Source organism: Helianthus annuus, chromosome 7 (genome assembly GCF_002127325.2).
Source record: "Helianthus annuus cultivar XRQ/B chromosome 7, HanXRQr2.0-SUNRISE, whole genome shotgun sequence".
Classification (NCBI taxonomy): Eukaryota; Viridiplantae; Streptophyta; class Magnoliopsida; order Asterales; family Asteraceae; genus Helianthus; species Helianthus annuus.
In genome coordinates, this window is record NC_035439.2 from 76,780,065 (window position 1) to 76,785,290 (window position 5,226).

At 33.1% G+C, this 5,226-nt stretch overlaps 1 long non-coding RNA gene across 1 annotated transcript; it reads right to left on the reverse strand.

Annotated features, from left to right (window-relative positions):
* Nucleotides 1-2,716: 2,716 nt before the first annotated feature.
* LOC110938428 lies at nucleotides 2,717-4,990 on the reverse strand. Its single transcript, XR_002591384.2, has 4 exons — nucleotides 4,623-4,990; nucleotides 4,405-4,523; nucleotides 3,571-3,634; nucleotides 2,717-2,940 (listed from the first exon to the last, which is right to left on the reverse strand). It is a non-coding gene; the product is annotated as an uncharacterized LOC110938428 (long non-coding RNA).
* Nucleotides 4,991-5,226: the final 236 nt, after the last annotated feature.

The window sequence follows — 5,226 nt, forward strand, 5'->3', positions numbered from 1 at the left end:
TCATTGTTATTTTTTTTATAAATTTGCATCTATTCAAAATTTTAAACATTTCAAAAGAAGATAATTAACTTAGATATGTATAGATTCTTTGTTTAAATTTATCACTGTTAGAACTAACCTTGTCAATGCTTAAAACTTCGAGGAGAAATGATTTATTTTTATTTGTATTTTTTTAAGTTTATTACATAGTTAGTACATGTGGTTTGCATAAAGCAACATATTAATTTACTAATAGTTTAAAATCACATTCTAGGGTATTAACTTTTTATTTTATAACGTTATGGAGGTATTAACGTTATTTGTAGGTTTAAAATCACATTCTATTAGTACCTAAGTATGTTATTTTGTGCAAACCATAAGGACTAACTATGTTAATACCCTAGAAGTTAATACCTCCAAACGTTACAAAATGAAAAGTTAATACCTTAGAAGGTGAGTTTAAATTATTGATACCTAAGTATGTTATTTTGTGCAAACCACAGGGACTAACTATGTAATTAACTCTATTTTTTAGTAGTAAGATTTGGGATTGATTTATGCTAGTTTTTTTTATTTGGGTTTTGAGTGAATTTCAAGGATTGTCCTTTATCTTTATACCCATTTTTAGGCGCTGTCCTTTATGTTCAAAATTGACGAGTTTTGTCCTTTATGTTTTCATATCATACACGTTTTGTCCTTTAGGCCTAACCCAGTTAGTTTTTTCAGTTAAATTGGTCATATGCTTTGTACATGAGAGCATTTTATCAATTCAAAGGTAAGTTCAACGGCAGATTTACAGCTCAAAGCTTCTACAACCTTTGAATTGACAAAAATGCCCTCATGTGCAAAGCACATGACCAAATTTAACTGAAACAACTAACTTGTATGATATGAAAACATAAAGGACAAAACTCGTCAATTTTGAACATAAAGGACATCGCCTGAAAATATGTATAAAGATAAAGGACAATTCTTGAAATTCACTCTTGGTTTTTTATAGAAGTAGATTAGTTGTTCTCTAAGGGGCCGTTCAAAATAATTAGGGATTATCATTTAGGTTTATAACCATCAATTTTAATTAAAGAGTTTTTCTTGTTAAATCCATTGTTTGATTACGCTGAAGAAAGCTTAATTTCCAAACAATTTGTATCAAAGTGGTTTTTCAAATTTTGGAGGTTTGTCATCGGCAATCGAATAGAAACATTGCGAATTTAATTCCGAAGGGTGGTACAAAAAAATCCGATCACAACAAACTATAACTATTGGGTGCAGAAGTCAAAAGGTTGTAATATTAAATTCAATAATTGGATTATACGGGTCTTTAAAGAAGATAGTAGAATATTTAGAAAAGAAGATTTTGTTGGTTCTGTTAGGCTTTGGATATATTTTAACTTATCTTAACTCCATTTAAGTGGTACATCAACCTTTTTTCTCATTTCACTTTGCCTCACTTTAAGGAAATGGTTTAATCCCATTAACTTCATTTAACCCTATCTTTTAGTGATTTTTTGGTCTAGAAAAGAAAAGAATAATTAACTAAATCTCTTAACATTGGGTTAACATGTTAACACGTAACCCATTTAATGCCCTTTAACACAAGGAGGGAGTGGTTTGCTATGTTATTTAACATGCCATGTCACTGTTAACACTCTAAATGTTAGATTACACCCCATGGCCTTAGTGTCATGAAGCAAGGCAAAGTTTTGACTTATGTTTGATAAAGAACAAACATCAGTTGCGAATTGAAAAAAAAGGTGCTACCCGTGGGAACCATCCAAAGTGCATGGTGAAACATTTTAGTAGAAAAAATGTTGTTGCGATTAAAAAGGAATGTGCAAGAGGGTTTGTTGATCAAATGGTAGCAGCAGGTTGTAGTGAGCGAGGTTGTGATCAACAACAAAAAGACCATAGAAATCAAGGAGCAGTGATTGCTGGCTTGTTCAAAGGATAAAACCCAGATGTAGTGCAGTGTTAGATCAGATCAACAATAGACTTCAAAGGGGGTAAAGTAGGGGTTTAATAAAGGTGGAAGAGAAAGGATGTTGCCTTATTTGTGGTTGATGGTTCAAGTGTTTAGACAAGTTTTAGGTGTGATCCCAAAGGAGTCAGAAAACAAGGGGTGCAGTGTTGCGTTGGCTGTAGAAAAGGTGTTGATTCAAAGCGAACACAAGAGACCTCATATTAAGGTGGAAGAACTTTGTGTCTTACTTGGTGTTCAATACTTAGGAAGAACTTAAAACTATAGGAGGGTGATTGTTGGAACTAATCTTGCCAATACTCAAAATTTGAATGATTTAAGTGGTTTATTTTTATTTGTATTTTATTTTAATAGGAATATTTAGGATTTATATTAGAATTATTCTATTTGGTTTCCCTATAGGAGTAGATTACTTGTTCTCCAATGGGTTATTAAGTATAAATAGAGATTATAGTGTGGGGTTTATAAACGTTCAATTTTAATCAAAGAATTTTTCTTGTTAAATTCATTGTTTGATTATGTTGAAAAGACCTGATTTACAACAATCATATATTTACAGTTTCGGTTTTTAAATTAACAATCAAATTTTTACAACTCCAACAATTCAAAATTTTAAATTACAAAATTAGTGATTCACATTTTCAAACATTCTAATATTAATATGTATACATTCTTTGTTAAAATTTAAATTTATGATCAGATATGTCTACGGAATGAACTTGTATTATTATTAACTAATAGGAAACTCGCGTGTTACGGTGGAGTCCATAATTTCCTATGTCACAAGTTATATTAAGGAGAGAGTAAAAATGTAATCACCAAGCTTTTGAATTAAAGACGTTGATAAAAGAAAATTGTTTTTGACTAATTTCATTCATTTCTACGTAGCTTTGCCGACTCCACAGATGATCAACTCCTTTGATCTGAACATCATCATTTGTCCTTTTGTGCATCGTTTTTCTTAAACCGAATATCACCCTTTACTGGAAATCAACGTCAAGCAGACTTTAATTTAAATAACTTATCATACTCGGGTTTATATGGCAACCAGTTTAACCCATGAACCCGTTAAAAAACTCGCCAACTCATTTACAACTTCTCAACTCTTTTGGCATGGTTAGATAAACGGGCTATACGGGTCATCTCCAGGTTATGCGAATTTAAAGTGCTTGGGTTAGGGTAGAGGTGTACAAATCGGTTTTTCCGTTTTGGTTATATTAACTGAACCGGTTTTTTAATCAAAAACAAAAAACGGTTTTTTTTATAACCGGTTTTTTACTCAAAACAATAACCGGTCCAACCGGTTAGTGTCGGTTTTAACCGATTTATTCCAAAAAACCGGTTTTTTATAACCGGTTTCGACTTTAAAACCGGTTTCGAAGATAAATATCCCTAACTGGTCTACAACCGGCGGTTCGGTTCGGTTCTAAAACTGGTTATTAAAAAAGGTTAAAAAACACGTTTCAGTTTTTTTTTCTGGTTTCGGTAAAACCGGATTTTTTGTACACCTCTAGTTTAGGGTTGATGTTTACGACACTAGTAATAATATGGTTCGTGCTTGGGTTCACCAATTTAACCCGCCAACCCAACATGAATACCACCCACATTCGTACCTGTTGATGCTTTGCTAGGAACAACTGCCCGGGTCCACGTAGCATCTGATAGATTAATATCCACCTAAAACATAGATAATTAGCATCTAAATTACAGAAAAAGAACCCTATCAGACTTCAAACCAACGCTAAGCACCATTTCAAGTGCCTAGATCAGTATACTCATGCTTCTTTTTCTCAATTAAACCAATAGAAATAATTGATTAAAAGAAATGTTATAATTCATATAAAATGTATATGCTAAAATTTTAGTTATGTAGTTTAGTAATAATTAGGCTAGAGGGTGTGGTGATGGTCCTCTCTTGGAGGATGATCCGCCACGTAGGCGCCACATCATAGTCCTCCTAAGGATGGTCCATCCCACAAAACTAGAGGGTATGGGAGGATGGTCCTAGATGATCCTACCCCACCACTTTTATATATATATATATTTTAAACTTCTACTTTTTTTTTACCACAATATTCAGCATTTTTAACTTCAATCAAACCACAACGCACATATATTATTTCTACACACACATTAAACTAATACATTCAAACCCAATAACCCCTTTAACATATGAACAACTCCTACAGGCAACAAGAGTCATGACAGAATTTCATTAAAAAAGACATGAGAAAAAGCGCACTTCTGAGGGCCGTTTCAGGTGAAACCATTCGGGTTATTGTTATCCAAAGAGGTTGAAAGAAATTAGTAAAAAACAAACAGGTCGAATAGGTCAAACTGATTTAAAGGCACTCAAAATTTATTTTCATTCACGGAAATAGACTGTTATTCAAAAAATACGAATTCTTGTTCCATACAGCAACTTTTCTTAAAAGATTTGGTCAAACCTTGAGGCTCTTGTTAAAATCTCGCCTGTTTTATAATCACGAAGCAGCTAATCACGCCATGGTAGAAACACTACCTTGACACCTGTTTGATAAGCAAATTTTCGAGCTTCCACATGTATCTGCATATAACACAACATCAAACGCCTTCTATATTAAACATGTCAACAATATATATACGAATATACATAACAAAGTTAGTCATGAATCTTAAATCAAACCCGACTCAAAAGCTCTCTAGTAGGAGATAGAATAAGAGCAAGAGGGAAAACAGTCCTACTGCCACGTGGCTTTTGCACAGATTGTTGTCTCATAATCCCACTGATTATAGGAAAACAAAATGCTGCTGTTTTTCCCGAGCCCGTTTGAGCACAAGCCATCAAGTCTCGGCCCGCTAAAGAAATGGGAATAGTGTAACGTTGAACAGGTGTTGGCTTAACATATTTGCATCTCCTAATGTTCAGATTCAAAGCATCTCCTAAATCGATTTCTGTAAATGTATTAACCGTAAATCTCGAATCTCATATGCATGAAGTGCGCATATATACACAAACTATAAGCAGGTTTTCGGATTAAAAAACTAACAAAAACATACAGATTTCATCTAAAAGTAAATCAAAAAGCTTCATATGACGAACGAGTTCAGTCGATTAGAATGCCAAATAATTAAATGCGAATAGAGCGAATCCAAAAAATCAACAGCGTAACAATACACAACTTCATCACTTCTATCAAATTATCACCTAAAAGTTAGCAAACAGGCTTATGATGAAGAAGGAGTTGAATCGATTAACATCAAATTCATTTAATCATAACCTAACATCA